The sequence below is a fragment of the Pseudonaja textilis genome, chromosome 4 (assembly GCF_049901715.1).
Source record: "Pseudonaja textilis isolate UNSWEBS1 chromosome 4, rPseTex1.2, whole genome shotgun sequence".
NCBI classification, from domain to species: Eukaryota; Metazoa; Chordata; class Lepidosauria; order Squamata; family Elapidae; genus Pseudonaja; species Pseudonaja textilis.
In genome coordinates, this window is record NC_141993.1 from 34,566,764 (window position 1) to 34,594,730 (window position 27,967).

Consider the following 27,967-nt stretch of genomic DNA (forward strand, 5'->3'; position numbering starts at 1 on the left):
AGTGAGCATATCCAATACACCTCCCACCTACTATTTTCCCCAAAACAACAATCCTGTGAGATGGGTTGAGCTGAGAAAGAATGATCCAGAAAGTCACCCAGGTATCTTTCATGGCTAAGGCAAGACTTGAAATCACAATCTCTGGCTTTCTAGTCTTTCTGCCTTAACCACTAGACCACACTGACAGGTCTAAAATTCTTTACTCAATAAGCAACAACTGAGTAGGCTTGAAAGCACACTAACCCATAAACCATGATTTTAAATGCATACCAGCTAATACTAAATATCAAACAGTTACACCAACACCAAAAATCCCACCAAACTCAGAATTTTATGTATCCATTCACAGAACATTGTAAAATGTGTGCATGTTGCTAGATTGGATCTAAATAAACACATATATAATTCTGCATATCAAGATTATAGTAAAGTATTATATTTTCCCTCTATTTTTACATTTTAACAATTTAAGTGGGGTACAACAATTGTGATTTTTTTATTATTTTTTATTTGCTCAAGACTGTTTTCATTATGAATGCTGCATGTACTCAGTAAGCAAATTAGGACAAGAAGGTATGTAAATAGCTTCAACAATTGCCCATTTTGGAAAATCCTCAATGAGTGTGTAACTTAGCCATATCCAGTTCCTTGGTTACTGCCTGAAATAATATAAAATTAACTAAAAAATATTCCTACGTTGAGTTTACCAGAGCATCCACTGCCCAATTCCCATCAAGCATGTTTAAACAATGATCCTCCATTGCATTTATGATATACGCATTGTCTGCTACAAACAGGCTGCAGCAGCTTCTATTCCAAAGTGTGAATGTGAGAGAGACCACAATTCAGTTCAATAGATAAGAAAGCCTCAGGGCTGAAGTCCAGAGCTCCACAGTCAAGGAAACAAATAACTAAGGAACAGCCAACAGAGCAACTGCTGAGCATCAGCAGTTGGGCCTGCACTGATAGTTGGAATTCCCTGGTGAATAAGCCTTCCTACTGCCTTTTTCCTATTGTTAAAAAATAGAAGCAATTGGCCAGACAGATTATTTTCTGCCTCTTGGCTAGCTCATGGCTGAAAGATTTGAGCCTGGGATTTCCTAATTTACTGTTGTAGTTGGTCATCTGCAAGTTTACTCAACAATAACCATCTATAGCGTTCACTAAGAAGTAAAGATACATTTTAAATTATTATAGCCAATTCTGACTCTTACTGTTCAATTCTGCGATGGAGAGAAACCGTTTCAGGAGGTCTTTATATAGTTCTCTTAAGGTCAAGAATTCAGAGATTGTATATAATGTATTACATGTGTAACTAGTACACTTGCAATATACAATAATGTACCTTCCTTAAACACACACACACACACACACACGTAAGAAATGGAACCAAAAATGGGACACGGAAGGGTCTCTAGTCTCTTTCCTTCTGGATTTCAATGAAATGATACATAATGCTAGCTCTCTCTTACTACATTATCCAGAATTATTCTTGTCCTTGGCATTTCCATAAAACTATCATTTATGATAGTGGAAATCCATCTCTAAGAAATAATGATACACATTGTCTGCTATAGTTGCCTAAGTCAATTAATTTGAATAAACAATAAAAAAATAACTAATTAGATGTGCACAATGCAATATTGTACACACCCAAAATGTACTTTACTTTACAGAACAGGACATTTCTTAATTTTTTAAGAGCATGGAATGAGATAGATAAATAGGTTGATTCTTTTAAAAAATAAAATGTTGAAATAAAATGTTATAATAACATGCTTCATTTTCTCATACATTTAATATAAATTGTAGTGGAAGATAGGAGCTAGCCTATGATGGCATATTTCATATATCTGGAGAGAAATTTGTTAAAGAAAATCTTAAAGTCAGCATAACCTTCAGCCTATTTCAATGTTTGGTATCTTGACTAGTGAGTGCTAAAAATCTATTTTCACAATTACTGTATATGACAAAGGAAAATGAAATAAAATCTTTAATCATTTGCACTTAGAAGTTCTCTATGAACTTTTATGCGAGACTTTTAGTGAACTTTTTCTAATTGTTTTGGTGTGATATTTAAAGTGTGTGGCGTTTCCTTTTCTTTCATGGATAGCAGGGTATTTGTGTTACTGAAAGGAGACCCAAACTTCATGAAAAGCTCTTTTCCTAAATCTTGAGACTAGCTTAAAGAAAGCCTTCAAGTTCTTTGGGGAACACATGAATTGAACAAACCACAACTAAACACACAGCTCCATGGATATACATGCAGAAGGCTGTATCTTCAGTCTTACTTGAAAGTACTCAAATCTAGCAATTTCCAGGATCAGGATTAGCAGTTTCAAAAGTCTACACATTAGAGAGTTTTCACGAACTCTTCTGTATTACATTTCTCTGGAAATAAAAGGACTGAAAATGTAGTGGCAGACAAACACAGGAGGATTTATAATAAAAGAAAGAAAGATTCCCAGAAACTAAATTTGGAACTGAACGCTTTATATTTAAATTAGGTTTTGACTGATCGTGAAACTCTTTATATAGTTCTGCAAATGCAATTCAAATGCTGATGGTAGTGAGGAATTTATCTGGATTGAAGTTTGCTCAGCCACATATCTTGTTTCTTTCTTTCTTGACAAAACAGTAAGGAATACAGGCACAAAGAAAGCCAGATTACACTGCAAAAAAAAAAAGGAAAAAAAGATAAGATCACCACCTGCCCACATCTTTGTGATAAAACTAAGAATGGTGTGGCTAACAGTCATCCTGAAAGCAATATAAGCTCAAACGTCAAATGAATATGTGTCTGGCTGTTCTTCCTATCTCACATTCGACATCTGAAAACCGCAGTTCAAATTTAGTGCTTGGTGGGGGGGTATATGTCAGCTCCACTGACTTTAAGATGTCATCAGAAGAGGGCTCGACAGTCTGGTGGCCTTTATGCTGCAGCTCTGCAACATCCATTTTAAACTGCCTGCGCTCTGTATGGGGTGATGATGAATGTGCGATCTAATAATCACACATTAAAATAAACATGGTTCAGATAAAATGACAGGGTGGTGCTGAAACACTGCAAAGCTGCTGCAGGAAGCCCTCAGTTGGACAAAGCAAAGACAGGGCTTGATGTGCCAACACGGTTCCTCCACCCCCTCCCCCAAATACTGGTGCATGGGAAGCAAAGTGCATAAATGTTCAGAACTCAAGGGACTACTTTCCAATAATTCAACCCACAAGTCCAAATTTGCAAAATGTCTTGCTTTTAACAAGTCTGCAAAGATGAAAAAAGCAAACTGGATATATCCCAACTCCTCAATACTTCATACTGCATTCAGCAGGAACCACAGGACACTACAGCATGGGCTGCAAAGCCCCAGTCTTAAATTTCAGACTGGATGAGGGATACACTGTGAATTGTGCTGTGATTTGTAAGGGCAAAATTCCTATCATCCTTTAAAAAATAAAAGTGGTATCTCCAAGTGTTGTTGTAAAGGTTTCCAATTTATGCTATTCCTTAGATTTAAGAGCCTCTGAAATAATCAGTTACCCCAGGTTTCATTCTTGCACCTGTTTATCTCAAATAGATTCTCCTAAAAAGAAATTTAGATGTAATTTAGCAAAAAAGAAAAAAAACCCTACACTTTAGGGTGCTTTCTTTAAAAACGGGTGTGACTAGATGCCATGTATACACTAACAAAATATAAATGTGCATATTCGATCTGCATTGAATGCATCAATTGTATTTTTTTCTGAATATGTGTGGAGTGTTTGACCTGGAGCCTGAGATCTCTGGAGCATTAAGGTTTCTTGTGCAGTGGGAGGCACATGTCAAGGAATCACAGAGCCACTGGGTAAGATCTTTTTGAGTTAGGCTTCAATAAAACTCTATTTGAAGGCAAGACACTGAAAAACTTTTGCTTAGGCTTTTTGCTGTACAGCAGGCTCTTTCTATTTCAAGTGACTTGGAAGTCATTCTTCTGACTTGGGTGGGACTTTCTCCCCTGCAATTTACAATTTCAAAGATACTGAATCGTGTCGATCGGCCCAGTCAAGTTAACTCTTCCAATGGGCACCGGGTATACTAAATGGAGTTTTTTTTTCTTTTTTTACAAATTTCAGTCAACCCGGACAAAAGCTGGCTATCCTAGGAGACATCACGAAGCCGCCCACACCGGGCAGGCGAAGATGCGGGGAAAAGATCCACGTGTTTTGGCCGGGGGGGGAGAGTGGGGGAAGAGGAAGCCAGATGAAGGAGAAGACCCGGGTGCTTTGGGGGCATCGGCAGAGGTGCAGCCCCAACTGCTGAGCCCATTTGGATCCCCCACCCCAACTCACCTTTCCCCCGCATCCTCCCCCCTCGTCCGAAAGCAGCCGCTGTCTTGTCCTGCCCACGCAGTTTGGCTGCTGCACTTTTCGCGCCGTCTCCCGGCCCCATCGCCGATTCTCTTCCTATTCCGTCAACGTTGCTCCCTCTTAAGTCCTGCCAACTTGGATCCGCGAAAGTAGAGGGAGGGAGAGGTGGAGTGCAGCGCAAGAGACGCTCCTCCTTTCCTTTTCTTGTGTCCCCCCCCCCCGTTTCCCCTCCCCCCTTTCCCTTTCTTTCTTGCTGCGCCTGTTTGTACTTTAGCTGATCCACTAATCCCCTGAGAAAGCCTATTTGCAGCGAGGAGTATCTGTAGGGGGCGAGGCTGGTCCATGTGGGTTTGTGTCATTGGTTTGCAAAGAGAGAAAAGACCCCGCCTATTGCCCAAAAAGAAAAAAAGGGGGGGAGAGAGAGACCGAGACCCTACCCCCCCTCTCTCCTAGCTATTCAACACAACGGAGAAGGAAGAAGCGGAGGCTAGAGGAAAAATCCCGCCTCTCCCTCCCTTATTTTGATTATTTGAATTTTGCTGGATCAGCACCAGCCAAAGACTTTTTTTTCCCCCTTTCACCCCCCCCCCGCTAAAACGAACGGGGGATTCCAAGTTGCTGTAACGTTTCCCCCTTCCGCCACACACCCCTCCTCATCCATCCTCACTTGGAGTAGCGGCGGAAGCTTTTCTGGCCAAGGCGGCGAGGATTAAGTTTTTGTGTGGTGTGTGTGTGTGCGCGCGCGCGGGTGTGTGTGTGTGTGTGTCCTTTTTTTTTAAGGTGGCTATATAGCAAAAGCAGCCAGAGCCCGCGGCGGCCACCGATCGATCAAGAAAGGGGAAAGATGCAACGACGCTGAGAGCCCAGGCGTCGGCTTGAAGCCCAGGAGGGGCAGGGAGGGACTGCTGCTCCCGGTGGACCCTGCGGGCTGACGGCGAGGTAAGGAACGGGGCGAACCAGCGAGCGGGCAAGTAAGAGTGTTCGCTCGGCTGGCTCGGGCGGCGGGGCTCGGTCTCTCCTCCTCCTCCTCCCTGCCCTGGCAATGCGCGTGTGCCCGTCCTAGTAGTGTCCATGTGTTTTCGCTTCACTGCGCCATCCAGAAAAGGGAAGCCGGCGGGGGTGGGGAGGAAAGGACGGCGGGGGGAAGCGGAAAGTGCGAGGACATCTTTGGTCACATTTCCTCTCCTGTGGGCTGACTCTGGAAAGACCCTTCCCGGTCCTTCCGAGTCGCCCCCGGGATGTTACAGAGCGATCGTTTGTGTGTGTGTGGTTTTTATTTTTTTAATTCCACCCACACCCCTTCCATTTAAAAAAACTTGGCGCCGATCGTGCAAAGGTGTGCGTTATTTGTGGAAAACGCTTTCGGGTCCAGCGCGCGCAGTTGATCGTGTGTGTGTTGGGGGGGGGTGTTTGTGTGTGTGTCCACGTCCCGCCCTCCCACTTTTCGGTTACGATGCCCATCCACCCCTCCCGATTTATTTTGACACGGCTAGCGTGGATGGCGCTTGGCCTTGGGGGGGAGCCGGGCTTCGGCGAAAGGAAGCGAGGGAGAGTCTCTTGGGGGGCTCCTCGCCCGTCCTTCGCAGATTACCCCCCTCTTCTGATAGAGGACAAAAAAATAAATAAAAATAAACCGAAAGAGTATCTGAGCCTGTTTTTGTTGTTGCTTGGGAGAAACAAACGGGCGGGCGCAGATAATAAGTTACTGTTCTTCTTTTACACCCTTCCATTGAAAAAGAAACACACACACACACACACCAAGCCCTCCCTCCCTCTCCCGCTGCGGCCGAGAGAAGAAGTGAGAGACGCTAAATGAGGTGAAGTGGAAGTCTTTTGTTTTGCTGGGCTCCGCATTGTTTACTTAGGACGGAGTGTGATGGACAACATCTGCCAGCAGATTAGCAGGGTAGTAACCCAGGCTTTACAGCTCTGCCAAAGTCTCGGCCAAGACAACGGAGGAGGAGGAGGAGGAGGGAAGGGAGGGCATCGAGGGAGGGAGCCGGCACAGCGACCCTTCGGCGCAGCTTCAGCTCGGAAAGTGCCTTTTTCCTGAGGCGGCGGGGAACCTTACTCCTTGCCTGGCGCGCTTCTGATCCCTCCCTCCTTTTGTAGTTGCATGCGATCCCTTGAAGAAAGTTTTTTTTTTCCTGCCGCTGGAAGTCGCCAGGAGGCGAAGAAGCGATGGCAGCGCCAGGCCGGGTGGGTGTGATCGGTCTGAGCCCCGGAGCTCGCCCGCTCTTCCCAAACTCCTTCGGACTTGCAAGGGAGCTTGGGGTGGGAGGTGGCGGAGGTTGCTCGGTCTGGTGGGGAAAAGGCCGCCTCGGAACAGTTTCCAAGCCCTCTCGTGAAGGTGGGATCCGGTAACGCTGCCAGAGAAATCCGGAGACCCGGGAAAGGGAAAGCGCGGGGGGTGGGGTCGATCCGGGCCCCGCTGCCTGCGATTCCAGCCGTGCCGTTTTTCCCCTCGGGAACGCGTTCTTGCCCGATTTCATTGTGACGTTTGCAAAGTGGGCTTGCAGTTTTGTTTTATTCCTCCGCCTGGAAAAGCGGTGTGCTTTGCGGTCCGAAAGGTGCACGAGATAGATAGATAGATAGATAGATAGATAGATAGATAGATAGATAATCTACCTTGGGTTGCTTTTTAGTTTTGCTCCTAGTTAAGAATTTTTTTAACCCTCTTTTCGAGCTGGGTAGACTACGTTTGCGTCACAATATTCATAATAATTGCTGTGTTAGTTATTGGGGGTGGGGGTTGGGAAGTGGGCTTGGCGGTTCGAGCACTTTATATTTGCCGCGATCTTTTCTCCCCCCCCTCCTTTGGTTCCCCCCCCCCTTTTTGATGGAAGCCACCGACTCGGAGTAAATGGAAAATTGAAGTGCTGCCTTTTCAGAAATGAAATGGCTGATCGTCTTTGAATAGGTGTTGCCATCTACACGGATAAACAAGAGAAACATCGCGGAGTAAATCAGCTCCTTAGCAACTCCGCTGGACCCAGGATTTTTCTATCACTCTGATACTGGTCAGGCAAAGAGTATTTTTCACGAGGAGCCAAATGCTTTAACTGACTGACTTTTTTTTTTTTTTTTGGCTTGAAATGGGCTGAGATTTTGTTCCCCTGCACAAAAACACTCATTGTTGCCAAATAGTTATAATAGAACACCAAGTTGCATCCTTTCGGAAAACATAACAATCTGACTCCTTTAGTCTTTTGTAGTTTGCAAGGATTAAAATTCAGCAGCTAAATTAAAAAAAAAACATTAAAAATCAGCTATCTCTTTCCAGAAAGTGGCCAGTATAATTGTGTTAATAAAAAAGGTAATAGTTTCATTGGAAATGTAGGGGTTTTTTTTTTTTACTCAGACTGACAGGTGGCCACGAAAGCCTTGCTTTGTTTTCAGGGAAAATGTGTTAGTGTTTAAAAAACAGAATTCAGGATTTAGTTAAGAATTTCAGTTTGTCAGCATTGAAGAAGGAAGATAAATAATTTTTGAAAATTGATTATTTTAAAACATCCTTGTGATTGCCTTTTAAAGTTGATGACAAATGAATATGCACAGTAGTAATGAAGGCACTCTAATTAACTACTCTCAAAAAAGTATAACATGGAAAAATAAAGCAACAGTTAACTGAGGTTGCTGAATACTGTCTTTTTCTGCCCAGAAAGTTTGTGGGATGATATGATAGAAGACCTAGTAAGATTTAAGTGTGAGACAATAAGTGTGAGATGTGATTTAGCCAAACACTTACATATTTTTCTATATTTTGTAATTGGCTATAAAACAGTGGGAAGAGAGATTAATTGGTATTGCTGTTGAGAAACATTTGGGAAAAATAGATTGTAAAATGAACATTATTATATAAGAATCAAACAAATGTTTTTCATTGATGTTGGTGATATAGGAAGTTTAATCTATTGGTTCCAAGCAGTGAAAGATTATTTCAGTAGATCTTGATAGTATACCTGGTATGTTTGAACCAATAAAATGTGGTCCTTAAAAAAAACAGTTTTTACACATTGTACTTATTTGATAAGCCAATTTATGGTGATATTTAGAATGTGCATTCAGAGTAGTTGAAATAGCTTCAGTTGATTGTAATTAGGGAGTACAGATGTACATTTGTATTTTTATGTTTTTCAGATCTTATAATAGGCTACAGCAGATTTTCCAATGATCAGTGTCACTTTATTAATCAGGAAAGAATCTAATCTACACATCAGCAATTGTGCAAACACATACTTTTAAAAAGCTGTAATGATTTTTGACTTTGCATTAAATCACAACTTTTAAAAAAAGTTGTAGGAGTTGTGATCATTCTTGTATTGAGGTAGAATAGTTGTTTGCTCAACATCTCATGAAATAAAAGTATTACCAATAGTTCATAATGCAGATAAGAATTTGTGACATAGTAAAAAAAATCTTAAAGAACTTAAAAGTTTCCAGGAACATAACCTGGAAAATGATAAGGTACTTCTATCCCTAACTTTATCAAAAAGTTCTGTAAATAAGAGCAGTTTGATTGTGCAATCAGTAAAACATGGAAAATTGCTTACTTATGATACTCATAATGGAGTAACTTGCTTACTCCAAAGCTTCATTGAAAAGGCTACTGGTATATACAGTATATACGGTACACAGTTGCTACAGTAAATGATTATGTTGGAATTCATATCTTTTTGACACAGATTATATGTGACTGATAGCATCCGGAAAAGGAAAAACTTTGAAGCAGGTTTAAGTTGAGCATAATTAGTTCATATGAAGGAATTTAAATAATTACAAGATGCTGTAGTTTCAAAAATGATTTTTTGATACTGAAACCAAGGATATAGTACTATATTCAGAGAATAGTACAGCTCTATACAGTATTAGTTAACCTGGATATAAATTCCAATTGGGATTAAATGCATCCTATGGTCCTGCAGCTGTTTTGAAAGGATTATTTACATGTCACTTTCCAACTTGTTGATTGCTTTTTGAAGTCTGAAATCTAGTTAACCTAACTTCCACCCTTAGTGCAGGGCTGGTGCTTACAACACATGAAGTTTTAGCTGGCAATCAGCCTTATTATTGCATGAATACTTTGGAGTTTATTTTTGATTAGTATCTGCCTGCTTGAAATCTGTTAGGGTTATCTGGTAAATTCTGCATATCTTTTTAGATAGATAGATAGATAGATAGATAGATAGATAGATAGATAGATAGATAGATAGATAGATAGATAGATGAGGAAACCTGAATGGGAACTTTCTCTTGTTAATAAGCAGCTATGTGGATAGTGACCTTGGGGTTAAAGGTTAGAAAGAAAAGGTTTCAGTAACAGCTTAGCTGTCACAGAGATTCTTTCTAACAAGTTTAAAGGAAGCGCTCTGAAATGCTTCTTTCTTCATGTCTCTTCATAAAACTATTAATCATAACAGTTTGCCCCACCATACTTTAGACTACAACTTTAAGAAATAAACATAAAATCAGCTTGTTGTTTCTTGATCTTTGAAGAGAATAAACTACTGATAGCTAGACAAACTCCAAATGTTTGAACAGTCTAAAAAGAACGGAAATTCCAAACTATTGATGGGTTTGGTTTAAGGAGTGATTGATTCTGGGTGGGGTCAGTTAACTGATTCCTGTGTCACTTTTGTATTCTTAGTAAGTTAGCTTTTTTAATGAAATGAGAACTAGATTCTAACAGAAACTTTTCAATCAATTTTTTAATTTGGACTTCTCCTTTGTGACTTTAGGTGTATAGCCTTACAGAACATAAATGGATTTCTTAAATTCTTTCTTAATGTGTCAAAAAGTTTTCTTTTTAGGGTGTTTCTCTTTAGGTTCAATTGAACAGCTTTTGCTTTGCTAAACAAGGTGACTTTGTGTAGCTGTAGTTTTGTAGCCTGCTATGAAGAGAACTGTTCTGAAATAGTAGAAAGATACCACTAGCACTCATTTTTAATAGTCAGGTCAGCAGAGAGCTCTTGTTAATATAACATATGAATGTCTAGAATTCCAGTACTAAAACTTGTTTTTTTAAAACCATCAGCTTAAAAGTGCCTTGTACTGAGCTATGGCTGTAGATGGTTAAGGTAGGTGAAGATAAATTTCTATCAGGCTGGGCACTGAAAACATCTTAGTTGCCTTTTTAAAAAAAATGGATTGAATATATTGACTGATGACATAAGACAGGGTAATGTCATCAAATGTCTGGCAGACTTAACATCAGTGGTATGTTCAGAAATTACCTTGCAGCCCCAAATTTAATCATACCTGGCCTAGTTAGTTAAGATGTACCCTGATTCATGTTTTTTCTGAGGTATTCCTATTGCACACCGTGAAACTTAATGGTAAAAATGCAGTGGATTTCACTTAATATGCCACTGAAAAGATAAGATGGATCAAATTTGGTTCTGACAAATGTTACATTGTAAACTTGATTCCACATTATATAACTTTGGAAAAGATTCAGGATACTACTGATAGGTTTGTGGGGTGGTGGTGGTGGTAAACAGGATAGAATAGAATCATACTGTTCTGACTTTAATTTTTGTTTAATGCAGCAAGGCAGAAGTTGACAAGAGTGCTTCTTCTGTTTGCTAGAGAATTAAAAATCTCAGCAACTGAATCAACACAGCCTGGCTAAGGGCATCTCCTTCCTGAAAACAAGTAATTTTTTTCAAATAAATTGCTAACGTACAGCTTATATTTGCCCTTTGTCACCATGTATAACTCCCTTAGTAATTTGTGACTCCAATAGAAAAGCAATAATAAAATGTTTTTCTTGTTTTATCTTCTGAATAAAATCTTATTTATCATAGATAACTAGGCAATCAGCTGCTCACAGTTTTGGCTGATTTTTCTAATAATGTCTTTCTGTCACATCTGCTTGCCAGTCTTAGTTTTGCATTGCCAGTGTTATAGCTCAAACCAAAGTGGACCTGACTTAAAAACTTCCTTCATTCTAGTTCTGGATATCTATAAAGAGTTGGTTTATGGTGATGAGGAAAATCCATTTTGTGAGTTGACCCTGGGTTGACTATTTATTGGAATTGTTTAAATTAAAGTCTGAATTCCTGCACTAAGTGGAAGGTTGGGCTTGTTGACCTAAACGATTCCTTACAACTCTAACATTCAGTGATCTCTAGCCTTGATTCAGGAGTCTTGCCGGGGCTTAGAAAGTTAGGAATCTTAATGGTATTGGTAGATTTTTTTTAAAAAAAAGCTTTTGGTTGCTTTAAATCTGGCATTTTTCTCAGGAGATATTGAAATAACAATTGGGGAAGTTTTCCTTTTCAAAGACTGAATACCTCTATTACTTCAAATGCATGTTAGCTTGGCTGCAGCCCTGTCTAATAATTGTGGCTCTTCGCTTGCAGTAACATTATTTATTTATTAATCACAGTTATATGGCCGCTGAGAGTCACTTTTTGTGAGATGGGCAGCCATATTAGTATGATTAATAAATAAACAAATAAACATTATAGTTTAAATAGGCCCCCAAATCCCACTATGCTAAGCAAATATATGGAAAAGAGACCTATAAAGAATTGTGAATATAATAAGAAATGTGGTATCTGCAGATTCAATATTACTATGAACAATTCATTACTTGATTACCTCATATTTCCTTTAAAAAGAAGCTGGTGCAGTATTATGTTATAGTGAAATATGTTTACCTACTATAAATTTTTAGCTGCTCTGCTTTCATCTCTTCTGCTAAGCATTTTATTGTACTATACAGATCTATACCAGTTCACTGCTTTTTTTTTTGTTGCTACTTTAACTAAGGGTGCTCTTACTTTTTCTTTTTTCTTTTTTTTTGGTAAAAGTAATGAAAACTCTGAAATCTTCCATATTAAAATTACCCAGGTGGGCTTTTCCAGGTTTACATTTTCTTCCATCCTTCCTCTTCAGTTCTTTTAAATTGTCAACCGGTTGCATTGAATCACTTTCTTTGCATCTTCCAGAGCCTTCCCTGATTGTAGCGTTAAAATTTGGTAGAAAGCAACTGAGATTGAGAATTGCAGTGCTCTATCGTTTTAAGGGTTATTTTATAAGTGGGTCCCTGATATGATTGCAACTTTTTTTTCTAACATCCTCAAAAGACATGAATTGTGAGGAAATCTTGGGCCACCCACTTTGGTGACACAGCTTTTGTCGCTTATGAGATGTGCTGTTGTACACTGCTGTCTTAGTGCAATAAAAGGAAAAGAGAAGTATGATATCTTAGGAGAGCCAGTTTGGTATAGTGGTTAAAGTATCAGGCTAGAAACTCAGAGATTGCAAAACATAGTTTTGCCTTATGCCCTATGCCACCTGGATGACCTTGGGCGAGTCAATCTCTTAAGCCCCAGGAAGCAAGCAATGGCAAACCACTTCCAAAATCTTGCCAACAAAACTTTAGGGGCTTGTCAGGCAAACGCCAGGAGTCTAGGTAGACTTGAAGCCCCCTCCCCCCTCAAAAAAAAGAAAGAAAAGAAAAGTGTCCTAGGCAGCTAAACTCTGTTTGGTTTTATCGTCCCTTCATATGCTCCTTGATTCCAGTTCAAAAAATTTTGCTATCTCCCTTCTGGTATTATTACACAGTTGAGTAATGCTGCTTTTGTGAAATGTGCCAAAGGAGCTTTGGTAATCAAAGGGCAAAATTTTGATGTTATGAGTGTACATTAATAGCTCTTTTCACTATTAAAAAAAATAGGATGGCTGCTTATGAACTTCAAAAACGCAATGATTCTGTAGGATCTTTGGGAGTTCACAGTGGAAAACAGCTGGAGATGGGACATTTTTAGCATTATTTCGGCTTGCATGATAATATGTATGCCTGTGATAGAGTTGTATCATTTTCTTCTTTCTAGGATCAAAAGGTAGATATACAGTGGTTTTCTCTATTAGGTTAGCTAGATAAAATTAAAACAACAATTAGTTGGTTAAATACATGTTGTGAGTTAATCACCTTTGTAGAACAACATGCCATTAGAGCTGGTCAAGTTCAATTTTTTGTCTCTTGTATTATACATAGGTACCTTCTTACATAAGTTATAACTGTATTAATATAATGATCCTAATGTTTACTAATATTAGTATTAAATATTGTCACATCCCGATCAAAATATTCACATTAGGTGTTTGTCTATAAAAATATAGTTTTTATCACTTAACTATCAACTCTGGATTTTGTTCAGTTTGAAGACTTATATTGTTCAAATATTGTCTAACATGTCAAAAATGTAAGATCTTTTGAAATGGCAGTGATTATTGAAGTTTAAAATTATTTTACTGCAGTTATGGACAGGAGAAAACATAGGTTGTTCAGACATGTAAACTAGAGGGGGCAATCTTCACAAAACAGACTTTCTGTACGTTCCTAGTTGCTCAGATTGCTTACAGCAGTCATATTAGTTCCTTCTCCAAAGGATGAACATCCATCACATTATATTCTAGACACATAGTGGTAAAGAAAATAGCAAAGATTGTGCTCTGCATTTTGGATAGTGTGGCAGTCTATATACATTGTCAAACATTGCTCTTTGGAGTTACTTTAAAAGTGATAGAAAAAGAATTGAGCAAATTATGGGAAGTGTGTATTTTCACAGATGATAGTTCTGTGAATAAATTTTGTGCTGCCTGATTTAAACTTTAAAATAAGCAGCATTTTGATTTGTCATTCAGTTTGGAAACTATAGTGCCAAGGGTAATCTTGTGAAAACACTACACTTGATTGAAAACACAAGTTTAAAATTGAGGTCACTTAGCTGTAATAGAATGGCAGAACAAAATTTTAAAGCATGTTTGTGCATGAGTCACATTGTTCGTTCATATTGCTTTCTTAAGCCAAAAGAAGAGCTTTATCTTTGAAGGTCTTTGGTTTGGATTCAATAATATTTTATGTGAATTTAGGCTAGCTTGTTAAAGTTGGCATTCCCCCTTCCTCATTTACTGATGTACTTCTAGGAAGTGATCGTTATTCCCTTTGGCTTCTGGTTTTCAGATTGCTATTAAAGAACTGCAACATAACAATTATGAACCAAGATGTCCTGGTTTCACGGTTCTTTCAGAATTCCTCTGGAATTCCCTGGATAGTATTACCTTTGGTATTTTCTAGCATCCCTGCTGCTGTCCTATAGTATGGGAGAGTTAACAATCTTGTAAAGTGCTAGCTATTATTATGTTAAAGCTAGATAAGACATGTGATTTTGGAGAAACTGCTATTATTCTTAAAGTGCTGTAGTAAAACAAGACAACTTAAAAGTATGGTGAAGATTAATGACCTGTCCCTGAAAACTAGCTAACTTAGATGTAAAAAGAATTGAGTAAGGGATTTAAGAAAAAGCGATGATCAGGTCCAGCAAATCTTTGGATTTATTAGAAGAGGAAAAACATGCTTCCTTTCTGACTAGCAATCCATATTCTAGTTGCCATGACCACATCAGAAGGCACAAATGTCTTCCAGCTACCTCTGATTCTAGCATCTTGCTGCCTGACTACTGAAATTCATGATACTATGTGTGTATGTTTGCACATGTGGACATTAAAATCAGCGTAAACTTTTTTTTAGTTTTGGCCCAGGATGATTTTAGAAAACAACTGAATTATATACAGCAAAGTGCAAGAATTTTTTATTAAAAAAATAGAAGCACATTAAAAAAAAAGAAACATGGTTATTCCTATAAGTAGTATTATGACTGATAATGCAATGTAATTATATTTGGGGTATATGTCAAATAAGCAAATAGATTTTAAATGAGTATGGGGGGGATTATCTCTTCAGAGGATTGAAGAAAAACATTACAAAATGCAAAACCAAATAAACCGTAAGAGATGACAAAGTGTTCTGTGGATGTTGTTATATGTTGAAAAATTAGTATTGTGCCAACACAATTGGCAATGTTCATATTGAATATACTTAGAAGACTTTCTTGGAGTTTTTCAAGAAAATAATCAGTAGATATAATTTATCATTTAGTCATTAAAAGAATTGTTATTTGAATTCCTGTAGGAATCTTATAGGGTAATGAGAGAGAAATAATAATCCATATCACTTCTACTCCTTGACTGCTTCTGTTTTTCTTCATCATTTGAATTGTGGGAAATAATACAGCCTGGTGTCACCTAGATAGTTGCTGGAAAATTAGATTTTTGAATCAAGTATCCATTTCAAAATTCAGATATTTAGTTTTGATATCTATTTGATAGACTTACGACTGTTTGAACTGTTTGTGTATTTTGCATATGAAGACACAATTGCTCTGAACATGAAATCTGGCCAATACCTTTATTTTGAATATGTGATTAAAACCTACATTTCATATCTTCATCTTGTTAAAATAAAGGTTTTTAAACCTTTCACATGAGGCTGAAAGAACCAAGGGTAATGCTGTCCAGAGAATTCCAGAGGAATTCTGAAGGAACCCTGAAACCAGGATATCTTGATTTATAATTGTTATGCTGCAGTTCTTTGTTAATAACCAATCTGAAAATCAGAAGCTAAAGGGAATAACAATCACTTCCTAGAAGTACACCAGCAAATTAGATAAGAGAAATGCCAACTGTGAGTTAATGAGCAGGCTATATGGGTCTATAGGCTGTCATTTTGCTAAACTTAAAAAAAAAGTATGTTACATTTTTTACAGAAATAGCATCACATCATTCATCATTTTTTGTTAGAAATAATCTTTTATTAGTTTCAGAAAACTTTCACAGACACATTTTTATAATGCTTACGTTTGCATTAAAGTATAGATATTATTGAAATTTTCAGCTGTCCAGATGTGATTGAATCATAGTTCATGAAAGCTTCAGCCAGTATGAGGGGAAGCATGGAGGGTTGTTGAGAAGGGACGTTGGTCTTACCTGAGACGCCCATTCTCATTAGGCTGCTAGAGAGTCCAATACAGCCTCGACCATGGCGGCGTTTTTCACAAGGGTTTCACTCCGTTGGTGACATCAGCTGCAAGAACACTTGCCTACTAGTGATGTCTGATCACATCCGGATATCAACAAAATCATTGCAGCGGTGGAGTTCACAGCAGATGTGACTCTCAACGCTGCAAAATTTGCTTCCAAAATGATGGCATCCTCGGTGATAGCCCAAAGAATGTGGTGGCTTTGAAATTGGCAGTCTGACTCTAGAAGTAAGTGGAAGATTGTTTTGACCCCATTTAAGGGGGACAAGCTTTTTGGGGACTCCCTAGAGCTTTTCCTGATAGTCCAAAAAAGAGAAGATTCTTCCTTCCCTTTTCAAACGGTCTGACTTTCGCCTGGCACCATACTACTTTCCTTCATCCTTTTGAGCGGACGCTGACTCCAGGCTTCCATGCACCCAGAGGGTGTTTCCCACGCGACAAGGAACAGCCTGATCGTTTAGGCAGACAGCAGCAGCAGTATCAAAGCAAGCGGCCCTTTCGCAACAGAGGCCATCCTTTCTGGCACTCCAAATGACTGCCTACCCCCCGGAGGTTGTCTGACCATCTTCGCCTCTCGATGGGAGGAGACAACATTGGACGCCTGGATTCTTTGAACTGTGAGGTCAGGCTGTTGTCCAGAATTCCTTTCCTCTCCTCTGAGATTCTTTATTTGCTGTCCCATCTGTCAAGATAGAACTAGGAGGTCCTCATGGATATCACTATTCAACATTTAGTGGATATCCAAGCTATCCAGGCTAGTATCAGAGGACCAGCGGGGGCTGGGGTTCTATTCCCAGCTCTTCGTAATTCCAAAGGCCTCGGGGTGGGTGGGTGGAGGTGAAGAGTGATTCTGGACCTAAAAAGGTTGAACAAATACATAGTCTACAGGGGCTTCAAAATGCAGTCGCTCCAGACTATTCTGGAGAGTGTCCGGGAGGGCGACCTACTCTCATCAATAGATCTGACAGAGGCGTACCTCCATGTCCAAATCTGACTCCATTATCGCCAGTTTTATTCGGTTTTGTTACACCGACAAGCATTACCAGTATTGGGCCCTGCCGTTCGGCCTATCGTCGGCCCCCAGAGTACTTACAAAACTGCTGGTGGCTCTGGCGGCATATTTACACATACTGCCGGTGAGGGTCCAGTGTTACTTAGACAATATCTTAATCCAATTGTCCTTGACTCACCGCCAGGAGAGAGCTTCAAATTACTATCCAAGTCCTTCAGGAACATGGATTTTCTATAAATGTTGGGGAGAGTCATCTACTCCCAACCACCTGCCTACTACATCTGGGAGCGGTCATAGACACGGTCGTGTGCAAGGTCTTCCTTTCTCTGGAACAGCAGGAGAGCCTGCAGTCTTTAATGAAACAGATACAACATCAGTGTACTGTGCTCCTGTCTCCGCTCTTGCAGCTCTTGGGAAAGATGGTTTCCTGTATAGCCATAGTTCCGTGGGCTCAACTTCATTCCCGGTCTCTGCGGTGGTTCCTGCTACCCTACCAAAGTCAAGCAGGAGCCACTCGTCGATCAAGGTCCGGGTCCCTCACTCAGTAATTCGACTGTTCCATTGGTGGCAGTCTCAGGCCATCAACAGAGGCCATCTGTTCAAGGAGCCTAGCCGTGTGACTATTACCACCGATACAAACTTTTATGGCTGGGGAATGTATCTAGTCACAGATGGCGCAGGGTCGGTGGTCTCAGTCAGACAGTACATGGCCAATCAACTGGCTGGACCTCAGGGCTGTCCACCTAGTCCTCAGTCATTTCCAGGACAGAGTAGCAGGGTGCCATGTTCTGATATTGATGGACAATGTGGCCGCCAAGGCGCACATCAACTGGCAGGAGAGTACCGTGTCGAAAATCTTCATGCAGGAGGCCAAGAGTTTGGGCCTTTGGGCAGAGAGTCACCTTCTGTCCCTCAGGGCAGACCACATTTTGGGGTCAACTATGTGCAAGTGGACTGGCTCAGCAGAGCCAAGGTTTGACCATTTGGAATGGTGCCTCCATCCGTCCATATTCATGAAGCTTGAATTGAGATTGAATCATACTTCATGAAAGCTTCAGCCAGCATAAGGGGAAGTATGGAGGGTTGTTGAGAATTGTGGCACCAGAACCCTGAGACAGCAAGCAAAGTGAGGTTTCTGAAGAAACTGCATTAAAGTCTCCATATCTGGCAAGTGACTGTTGACATCTACATCTTAAAATCTGGCAACGAACGAGAAAAATATCTTTATATGCTATTACAGAATACAGTTATATGTGATATACAGTTGTACCGTATGCTGGGGACTTAGCATCAAAGTCTTCTACTAATACCTAGATCTTGAGGACTTTTCCTGAAAAAGGCAGTCACAAAAATAAAAAAGATTTTGTTTCTGTTAGATGCTAGATTGCTATGAAGCCTAACCAATATTTTCAAATTTATCTTGCTTTACTTGATCTAATCAACGCTACCCCCACATTATTCAGACCTTAATATCTCAGCCCTACTCAAAAACATATTTGGAGTTGTTTGTGGGCATTCAGGCTTGTTATAACCTTGCAGCTTCCTTTCCCCATGCCTTTTATTTGTAACATTGGACTTAACCTTGAGCTTGGGTGGGTGGGTGGGTGTTTCTAGGTTTTTTTTTTTTTTGATACAGTATAGAAAAAAAATAAGGTTTCGTGTCTACAAGTAGTCCTTGATTTAAAACCATAATTGAACCCAGAATGACAGATGTAATCATTGCAGTCAGAAGTTGAAGCATCACATGAATGGAGCCAATTTTTCATCATTTTTGCAGCAGTTAAGTAAACGTCATGTTGCTAAGTGAATCAGTTTTTCCAGTGGATGTTCTTTGCCAAAACTGGAAGTAAATGCCACAAAAGCCAAAAACGTTGCTAATCATAATCATGGATATGGGACATTGCAAACAGCCGTAAAGATGAGTCAATCGTCAAGTGCCCAAAATGTGATCATGTGACTGGGAGGGAGAGTTGTGTGGCTGTTGTAATTCCAAAAATAATCATCAGTAGGTTGTTTTTTTGGGGGGAGGGGGTGCTCTGTTATAACTTGGAGCAGTCGTTAAGTGATTGATTGTAACTTGAGCACTGATCGTACTTAAAACACTGGTTAAACTGTCTCCTAGGTTTCGATGTGACTACAGGTCTGTAGCTTGTTAATTAAATAATAATCTTATTCTAAAGATCCTTTTGTCTGAGGAAAATCAGCTAATTCTCCAGCATGCCTTTGGGATAATCCACACATATGGATTGAATCTGCCTTTTTACCCAGAGACTGAGTCATCAATCTTTGCCATGCCTCTTCCTGTTGGGGTAGGAAGCCCCCTAGCCCCAGTCTGTCTTGGCCCAATAGAGACGTGGTAAAGGTTGGCTCCAACAATTCAAGCAGAAAGCAGCAGTTTAAAGTGTGGATTCTCAGAAAGGTTTGCAAAAACCCCCTCAAAGTATCTAAAACATTGCAAACAGGCAGCATTTGCAACTTCTTCCTGCTCCTTTTTTTGCGGCCCTTTTGAACTACCAATTGAAAGCCTAACAGTCCAGGCAGTCAAGGAGGAGCCCCAAAATGATCCCCCACCCCAAGGGGGGCGCTGAAGCTGTGGTTGCCCCCAACGCATTGTGGAGCTCCCAGGCTTAACTGGGTAGTTCCAGAGCAGCCATTTTCATTTTCAAGGTCTCCAGCTGATTTTCGGGGCAGGCGGTGGCCATTTTGGCCACATGGCATGTTGTGCAGGCTATCCAGGAGACTGGTAGGGCCGCCATTGCCACAGCCCAGGGAAGGGTTCCAGGCCTGGAATTCCCCTTGGAGCAACAGGATTGGAGGATTGAGAGAGCTGTCCTCCCTGCAATCTGGGTAATAGCAGCATGGCTGACCAAAGCAGCATGGAGCTCACGAGTGCAAAGCGATCCAAACAGAGTCCCAGGAAGGCCAGATCTGCAAGTAAGGAGGCTGCTAACAAGATAAAGGCAATGGCTTTTTATTCCAGAAAGCCCACAGGGGCAGAAGAAAGAAGGCAAAGAGCATTGGAAAAGCAGTTCTCCAGAACTCAGAAGCAAGCAGACCAGGAAAGGTATACCCCCTCCCCCCAGCCAGGGTGTGTTAGCCTCCTCCTTCAACAGCCGCACAGGAGTTGCCTGCAGCTACTAGGGCTTGGTCACCAGAGGGAGATAGGGAGCAGGAATTTATCCCTCCTGCTGAGGAAATCCAAACTCAGAGATTTCCTTTTGATCACATGCTTCTTCGTCCTGCAGATTTGCACATCAGAGACAGGACTGGAACACCGGAGGCCACTTTTACTCCAACTGTAGCAGGGATGTGCTCAGCAGCTAGGGTGGCCTCAGAATTATCAGAGAATCTTAAGGCCCTTGTTGCTCAGGCCATTTCTCATGGGGTAGCTTCCACCCTGAGGGGGAGGAGCCATTCTTCTTCCCCTAGATCTGATCCTCAGCCATTGCAGCCAGTGCAATATCAGGCCTCCATGGGTTTTTCCAGGCATCAGAGGGATGTTTCTCCAGCCCACTCCATCAGAATCAGGGCATCTGGGAGGGAGGAGGAAATTCAGGGGGAGCAGGGGTTCTCATCAGACGAGGACCTGTCACCTGATCCACCCCCGTTCATAGGTCTGTTTATCCTGGGACTGTTTAAATCCCTCCTCCATAAGGCTAAGACCACTGCCCAAATTGATCCTCCGCCTACTATACTAACTACTTTACCTGACACTCGGGCCCAGCAGCAGGGATTTTTCTGAACCCACAATTCTCCAATGGAAGATTCCTTGTCCCAAGTTATTTTTGGACGTAGTTCAGAGACAATGGGCACAGCCTGGATTCTTCCCCACTCCGGGGGGCAATGATAATTTTTTTTCAATATTGCTTCTCTCCTCTGAATCACTATAACTTCCCCCTCTGCATGAACCTTTGGCATCCATGGTCTCTCATTCTGCCATATCTGGCAACATAGCAGAGACAAAAAAGCAGGACAAAATTTCCACAGAACACACCAGGGCAATGCCAGGTCAGTCAAAGCAGCTGCAGCCACCTCCTTTTTCACTAGGACATCCCTTCTCTGGCTTCGCCAATTACAGGCTAGGATTCCCCCTGGGGAAATCAGAATGCATCAGGACATCAACAAACTGGTGGCGGCTGCTGAATTTGCAGCTGATTCCTCCCTGCATGCAGCCTGATTCTCTTCCAAGGCCCTGGAAACAAACAACAGTTTCAATCTAAACAGCCCCTTCGTTGCACAGGAGATCGTCCCTACTGTCGATCCAAATGAATGCCAGACTTTTCCTCCCATCGGCGTCTGGCTGGCCTTATTTGTAGACCAGTGGGAGATCATCACATCCGATTCTTGGGTCCTGAAAACGTGTTTCAGTCTCACCCTGGATTTTCTGTCCATTCCTCTGAGGACCTTTACCCATTGCCCAACCTATAAGAACCATGTAAAGAGAAAGCTCATGGATACAGCTGTCCAGCATTTGCTGGACATCCAGGCCATTGAGCTGGTACCAGAGGGCCAGAGGGGGCATGGGTTTTACTTCATTCTATTTGTAGTTCCCAAGTCCTTGGGGGGTGGGGGTGGAGAGCAATCCTGGATCTCAAAAAGCTCAGTGCTCATTTAGAGTACAAGAGATTCAAGATGCAATCACTGTAGTCCATCTTGGAGAGCATAAGAACTATATTACAGAGTAATCATCTTTTAAAGAGCAACTTATGCTACAATGGGTGGTATGGAAGAACAATGAGCAGAAGTCGTTCTGCAAAAAAAATGTATTCATTTGGAATTCATAAGTATTTACTTTTAAGTTTTTTGAAATTAAATTTACCACTATACTTGGTAGCTATCTGTGAAAGGCATCACTCCCAGTCTGTCTTTAATTTCTTTGGTGCTAACTCTCTACTATTTCCATTTCTGTCCCATTCTCTTCCTTTATTAGCATGGTTTTTTTTAATATGCTAAAAAGTTGAGATCCACTCTTTAAAATAATTTCAGACTGCAATGAATTTATTGCAAGGTTAGGCCATCTGGTAACCCTCTGATTTATGAATCAGATCTGCTGCAGCCAACAGTGGTGATATGGTGATACCCCAGGGATTATATAGGGGTGAGAGTTCCATTATCTCTCATGCATAACATCTTACTTGTTCATGTGTAATGTAGGAGTAAGTAGGTAGGTAGATGGATGATAGGTAATATTTATTTTGGTCAGAAACCCAGGCAATATAGGAAGCATTTTCCACAGCTCTGACAGAGTAGATGCATGGTAGCATGTGGTCTGCAAATTCTGTTTTTGCCTTTCCAGTCAGATTTGTTGGCTGCAACTGTGTCTTATCCAGCTTTTATCTCCATGTTTCAGAAATCTGTAATCCTTGCAGCTAAAGAAACATTGCAGGGTCTGTGATGCCAACTGGTTATCTGCAGTATTGTGGTGCTGTTAACTGGGGCACATGACAATGGGGCACTGAGTTTCGTTGGTTCAGGTGACCGTTTATTTTGTATTTTTCTATTGTGATTTCTTCTCCCCCATGCGTTCAGTAGCATAGTCAATATGCCTTATGTAAATTGATTACTGCAGGTTTTTCCTCGAGTCCCGCATGTTTGATTGTTCAGGAAGCTGGCCGTTAAGCCAATTTTCCTGTAAATTATGTTGTAACTCCTGCTTCATGGTTCTTGGATTGTTAATACCCATATTCAGTGCGTTGCTGTTTCTATTTTACAAGCTAAGAGGTAATGTGGGTAAGGATATCGATATCTTTGTTAGAATACATTTGTTTGTGCTATTTGCATTGTTCAATCCAGACTTCTTGCTGAAGGCAATTATTTGTGTTATCCAGTACAATCCTGAGCTCTTCACCTCTATTTCCCTTTACTGTGAAAGAGTAGGCAAGATTTTCAGTTGCCTGTATTACAGTGTCCCTGCACCCCTTCAGAGTTAAGGGGAGTCAAGCAAATGAAGCATATGTGATAATGAATGCTAGGGAAAAGAAGGAACTGTACTATTTGTAATAAAGGAATCCGACTTGCCCTGGTATCAGCTATCCTGTTATGGTGTGTGTGTATCTGTGTGTATAAAATAGGATATAAAATTCTAAGTGTGGTACCTGGGAGTGTTTGGATAGAGCAGAGGTCTACAAACTTGGCAACTTTAAGACTTGTGGATCTCAACTCCCAGAATTCTCCAGCCAGCAGAGCTTAAAGCACAAATCTTAAAGTTGCCAAGTTTGGGGACCCCTGGGGTAGAGTGTGAATATCTCTGAAACCTGGGCTACAGTTTGTGCAACATTTTATGTCTGAATGTAGAAAGGTATAGTCCTCAACTTATGACCACAATTGAGCCCAAAATTTCTGTTGTTAAGTGACACATTTGTTAAGTGAGTTTTGCCCTCATTTTACAACCTTTCTTGCCACAGTTGTTAAATAAATCACTGCAGTTGATTAGTTAGTAATCTGTTAGTTGGTAAATATGAACCAGTTGCCAAGCATCTAAATTTAACACACTTTTTGCAGTGCTGTTGTAACTTTGTACTATCGCTAAACGAACTGTTGTAAGTTGAGGATTACCTGTATTCTTTCAAGAGTCAATGGAGTATACTGTGTATAATTTGTGTTGGAAGTTTGCATAGTATTTGTATCTTTTTATTAAATTTAGTAAGATATGACCTGATGCACATTGTTGGTTGAACTCATGGAAGTTGGGACTAGTGCTGGTAGAGGACATGTTTCAAAGTTGACTGTCAAGACGTACAGCTGTATTAAAACCAAATACCAAATTCTGTGTGACCCATGAATCAAGATAAGCATTGTTTACCTGTTTTATAAATGGAACAATTACAAGTTCAGCCATGTTAGTACAAGTAGTCCTGGACTTAAAACCACAACTGAGCCCAAAATGTCTATTGCTAAATGGGACAGTTGTTAAGTGAGTTGTTGCAGTTGTTAAGTGAATCACTGCAATTGTTAAGTAAGTAACCCGGTTGTTAAGTGAGTCTGGCTTCCCTATTGACTTTGCTTGTCAGAAGGTTGCAAAAGATGGTCACATGAGACGCTGCAACTGTCATAAGTATGAACCAGCTGCCAAGCATCCAAATGTTGATCACGTTACTGTGGGGATGCTGCAACGGATGTAAGGGTGAAAAACATCATAAGTGCTTTTGTAACTTTGAATGGTCATTAAAAGAATGATTGTAAGTCGAGGATTACCTGTATTTGCTGATTTTTCCAGTTGGGTGGAAGATATAAAATGCAGGTTGTTCTCAACTTGCAGCCATTTGTTTAGTGACTGTTCAAAATTATAACATTGTGATTTACAATATTTTTTCATATTTACCTCCATGGCAGCATCCCCATGGCCCCCTGATCAAAATGTGGACGCTTGGCATCGCATGTGTTCGTGACAATTGCATTGTCCCAGGGTGATGTCTTCACCATTTGCAACCTTCCCAGATAGCTTCTGAGAAGGAAAGTCAATGGGGAAAGCCAGTGTAATGACCCGGGGCGTGGCACAAAGGCATCACAGTCACATAAGTAAGAAAAGTCCCTTTAATACCTCCAACTTTGCCCCCAGTGTCCAGTTATCTTCGGCTGGAGAAAAAAAAACTCTCCTAAGAACAGTCTTTAAATGAAGGAAATTCAGTCCGCAAACAAAGTACATATAAACTGTAAATAAAAATCCACACAAACCACACTGCAGCAATTAACTGGACAAAATACACACAGTTGGGAAGATGCCAGGAACCCAGATAAGCCTCTGACCATAAAAGATAACTGATGATTTGCTTCCCATGAGTTGCTGTGCACAACCTCCCTTTTTAAACACTGTGTTCCCAGCTGCAGCTAATGAAGGGAATCAGGGCCCTTTCCTCCCCTGTAAGCCACGCAACTCATGTTGCTCCCTTCTCTGTTCCTCCCTGCGTGCCCTAGGATGAAGAAGGAGTGGGCCTGGATCTTCCTCTGAATTCCCTCTGCCTTGCTTTACCTCTCCCCTGTTCTGCCCAGCCGGACTGTGCCCTTCCCCAGTTTCTTCCACAGCCACTGGAGCCGCACTCCCACTCCCTGTTAACTGCTTGGCCTCCCCCTTGGAATCAGATTCCAACAGGGGCATGACAGCCAGATTTGCTTACTAACTGCATGATTCATTTAACAACTGCAGTGATTTGCTTAACAACCGTGGCAATGATTGTTGGAAAATGGGGTGTGACTCACTTTTTGCCTTGCTTAGCAACAGAAACATTGGCTCAATTGTGGTTGTAAATTGCGGACTACCTATACTGCAAGATACATGGTAATTAATTTATCTAATAACATCTAATACCTAAATTACTAGGAGGTTTTTTTTGTACATCTAAGCTATAATGAGTTGTGAATAAGATTCAGGCACCCTAGTCAGATGATACAGAAAGTTATCAAAGCACTGAAAATAATAATAATATTTTTGGTTTGCATTTTTGCCTCCTTTTGTCTTCTTATATTAATTTTTGAATATATCTTCATTTTACTTTGTTTGCAATTTTTACTATGGAAAAACTAGAGTACTACAACACCAGAAGAACATTATCTCAATGGAATAATTTTAAGTATTCTGTTTGAAGTTTTCTGGGATATTAATAGAAATACCCAGATGAAAATGAGTGTGCTGTGTTAGATTATTCTACGCTGCAGAAAGTTTTGTTTATGGTTTTTTACTTACACAACATGTTTTAAGCAATTCCCACAGTGATTTGTGCTGCAGTGCAATTTATAGTCTTTCAAATAAGGTATGAAAATAAATAAACAATTCCAAGGTTTCAGATTTGAATAAAGATGAGAAATAAGAGAAAAAGCTCTTTTACCTTCTAGTTCATAAAAGAATAAGAGAGATCTTTAATTTATGTTTTGCTCTGGGAAAAAGATTGTTGTTTTAATGAAGACTATGAAAATCAACCCACTGAGTTCTTGTGTTGCTGGGGAACTGTTTTGTTCTGGTAGTTTGAGTGAGATGATAAACTGACAGTTATCCTTCCATCTGGGGTAAGGGTAGGGGGACTTGTGGCTTAATTTTGCATCTTCCTATTGGTATGTTTTCTCCTACAAATTCCTTTAAACTGGAAAGGATAAAATCTTTTCAGTTATGGGGTAATTGGAGAAAAATATAACCAGTATAAGCAGAAGAAAGTGCTAGGATAGTTCTATATAGAAATACTAAGATATTTTTGAAGAAGGCAGAGTATTGGCATACTTAAGGTTTTTTCTCTCTTGTGCAATGTTGGAAAATTGTTTTCTTTTTCCCATTAACAAATTGAAGCCTTCTGTAAGGCCAAAGGTCAGGACTGATTTGAATTAGTCTTAAATGGCTTCCTTGAACTATTTGGACTTGGCTTTAAAGTTTTGACCTAGCTGTCTTTCTCATTACATAAGAGATGTTACTCTGAGAGATCCAATCGCTTCTGGCTTATGAGTGGATGGACGGGATGATGTTTAACTTTTTCCTTTTCCAGCACTTTCCAACCAGATTGGACTTCGGGTTCTTGCGAATCACTTCACAGTCACTTCACAATCACGATCACTTCAGTCAGTATCATCTCCTGGTTTTGATTCCTCCAATCTGTGGAAGAGGTAAAAGAGCACATCTTAATCAGGCAGTCTCAAAGCAAACCTCCTGAAGGTATTGGAATCATGAGGAAAAGGAACCACTTCCTTCCCATTATTCAAAGTATCTCTTTATCAACAGAGTAAAGTTCCCTAGCAAGAAAACTTGGAGATAAATTACATCAGGTTTTTTATGGGTCTCAACTAGGTAATACTTTTATTCATTCCCACTTTTAATAAGTTATTAGATGCGTAGAGGGGGGCTCCATTAACCAATTTGCTTCAAACACTGTTAAGTGATGAAATTGAAAGCACATTGTTTTATGTAGGAAAAACTAGATGGTATTCAGAGTTGGTAAAATTCACAATGGTTTCATCATAACAATTGAAAAACGTGAGCACATCTCTTTATAGACATCATATAGACCTAGGAATAAATGTTGTCATCATTTTTCTTCCCTGCTAAACCAAGTCACAGTTTTTGAGCCCTGTAAAAGCAAAACAAATTACTTCCAACAGAAATAAAAATATTTTTTATTTTGTTTTTGTTTTGTGTTTTGTTTGAACTTGTGCAAGCAAACAACCTGTCAACCCCGAATTTGGATGGCGATCAGACATACGATGCAGTTTCTCAAAGAATAATGCATTGCTGTTGTCAGCAACCAAAATGATCAAAACATAAAAGAGAACAGGAGAGTGAATGAAAAGCTATCAAGTGTCTTGCAGAGATTACAAATAACCTTTTCATCTATCTCTTTCCTCAAACATGAGAGATGGTCTCTTACCCACCTTCACTGTCTTATGGTCTTCAGGCATTTTGCTGAGTATTTTTTTCCCATGACACAAAGTACCAAGGGGTAGTAGGAGATAGAAAGAATAATGCCTGGATAACACATTTGTTGTGGGGTGTGTGTGTGTGTCGAAGATTCTTAGATTCTTTCAGCATTGATTGCATTCATTTTTGTTTCAGTTTGTTTTTTGTCTCATTGGGATTTTAATGTTGTTACATCTTTTAGATTGTACCATGAGTCTTATAATTGTAATCATATCACAATAATAGAAAGGTAAACAGAAATAATATCTTTTGATTCATTTTAATATCCAAAAGCTACTTTTTTCTCATAAAAGTCAAATTAGTGTATTTTTGTAAATAATAGGTAGG

The 27,967-nt window shown here is 40.2% G+C and overlaps 1 protein-coding gene and 1 long non-coding RNA gene across 6 annotated transcripts in view; one reads left to right on the forward strand and one right to left on the reverse strand.

The window, feature by feature from the left end:
• Positions 1-2,472: 2,472 nt before the first annotated feature.
• Positions 2,473-4,635, reverse strand: LOC148125791 (uncharacterized). The gene is made up of 2 exons (XR_015743464.1): positions 4,327-4,635; positions 2,473-2,672 (listed from the first exon to the last, which is right to left on the reverse strand). It is a non-coding gene; the product is annotated as an uncharacterized LOC148125791 (long non-coding RNA).
• A 164-nt stretch (positions 4,636-4,799) lies between these two features.
• The window catches only part of CTBP2 (C-terminal binding protein 2), a 239,604-nt gene continuing 216,436 nt past the window's right edge, over positions 4,800-27,967 (forward strand). Inside the window, exon 1 of one of the 5 annotated variants that reach the window (XM_087932551.1) lies at positions 4,800-5,283. The gene's annotated coding sequence lies outside the window, so the exon portion shown is untranslated. Of the gene's footprint in view, positions 5,284-6,136; positions 6,162-6,329; positions 6,544-27,967 lie in introns of those variants that run through there. The other 4 variants (XM_087932552.1, XM_087932557.1, XM_087932553.1 and 1 more) reach the window with 4 other exon arrangements.